This window comes from Echinops telfairi, unplaced genomic scaffold (genome assembly GCF_000313985.2).
Source record: "Echinops telfairi isolate 266 unplaced genomic scaffold, ASM31398v2 ScPeMD7_1;HRSCAF=3_0, whole genome shotgun sequence".
Lineage (NCBI taxonomy): Eukaryota > Metazoa > Chordata > Mammalia > Afrosoricida > Tenrecidae > Echinops > Echinops telfairi.
Window position 1 is genome coordinate 7,847,246 of NW_022103896.1, and position 1,547 is coordinate 7,848,792.

The 1,547-nt window shown below is 60.4% G+C and overlaps 1 protein-coding gene across 1 annotated transcript in view; it reads left to right on the forward strand.

Moving 5' to 3' along the window:
* The first annotated feature begins 83 nt into the window (after window positions 1-83).
* NDRG1 (N-myc downstream regulated 1) overlaps window positions 84-1,547 on the forward strand; it is a 44,561-nt gene continuing 43,097 nt past the window's right edge. Inside the window, exon 1 of the mRNA XM_004697383.2 lies at window positions 84-161. The gene's annotated coding sequence lies outside the window, so the exon portion shown is untranslated. The remainder of the gene's footprint in view (window positions 162-1,547) is intronic.

Genomic DNA, 1,547 nt, shown 5'->3' on the forward strand with positions numbered 1-1,547 from the left:
GGGCCTGGGAGGGGAGGGGCAGGGGCGGGGCGGCAGCGCCTATAAAGCCGCCTTCAGCGGGGCCACCACAGATCTCGCCCATCTGCGCGCTTCAGCTCCACTGGTTCGCCACTGCCACTGCCCCAGCCACTGACCGCTCAGTCTTCCTCCTTTGGCCTCAGGTGAGCCCCAGCCATCCTCTGCCCAGCACTGCTGGAGCGCCCGCCATCCTGGGGGAGGGGGGGCCGCCAACTCCAGGGGCGCGAGCACCACCGGGCTGGGGTGGGGGTGTCGATAGGCAAAGAGGAGACAAAAAAGGACACCGTCCTCCGAAGGGGGGGAGCGCGCAGGGGACCGCTGGGGAGCACGCTGTGAGTGGGGACTGGAGGCCCGACCGGAGCTGTGAGAGGCCGCGTGTGCCAGCGCATGTGTGCCTGTGTGGGGTGGGCTGTAGCCCCGGGATTGCACCTGGGGACAAGGCTGCTTGAGTGCGGGGACCGGGGGTGGGGTGATGAGTGGCGCAGCGGCTGGAGCTGCCGGAGGGGAGTCGGGAGTGGCTGGCTCCCAGACTGCGTGGGGATGTGTGAGGCGAGGCTCCAAGGGGCGAGGGCGGACTCAGCACCCAGACTGGTGGTGTGTATGTGTGTGCATGAGACACGTGGGAGCCGCTGTCCGAGAGCGCTCATGGGTAGGGTGTGGTCCGAGTGAGTTGCTCTGGGTTGGAGCTGTGGGGGTGGGGGTAGATGTGGCCGGGTCAGAGTGAGGGGTGGGGTCCTTTAGCACCTGGCTGCCCCTACTTTGGTGGCTGGGGTAAGGGGTAGCGTCATTTTCGCCGTTATCCAGCGAGCTCTCCTGGTTTGCTTGGCCGCGGCCCCCCTGCTCTCCCCGGGGAGAACAGCTGGAAAGGCTTCCCATCCGGAGGAAGCGCCCTGATTTCTGATTCACCCTCGGAGGAGACTGGCCGGGCGCATGGAATGCTGTGGCTGGTCTCCTGGGGACGGATGCTGTGTCCCTGCTGCTTCTGCTCAGACAAATCAGCAGCTGGTGCTGGGGTTCAGGACCTGGTTTCCTTCCCTACCGTTGTGTTCCCACATGGTGGTGGGTGTGGGCGTTGTGCTTCAGACCCAACTGGGTGACACTGTGCTGGGGGTGGGTGGGGTTGGGGCACCAAAACGGCTGCCTGTAAAATTTAGGGGGTAGTGTTGAACAGAAATGTACTAATTTTTATACTCCAGATCTCTGGAGTCCGGTGTAACAAAAACAACATTTTTCATAAGCACAGTTTACATATCAATAGACTTACCAGGCTGAAACCTCCAGGCTCTATTACTTTTTGAATCTTCTAGAAGCCCTGGCTGTATAGTTGTGACTTATTGGGCTACAATGTTCTCGTGCTGTCTACTCCGTAAAGAGTTACAGTCCCGGGAACCCACAGGGGCAGGTCTACCTTACCCTGTAGTGTGGCTTTTAATGGAATCGACTTGATGGAGTGAGTGAGCAGGCTTAGGTCAGAGCTGTCATTAATCCTCGGTGACAATGACATTTCCAATCTTCCTGCTTTCGTCTGC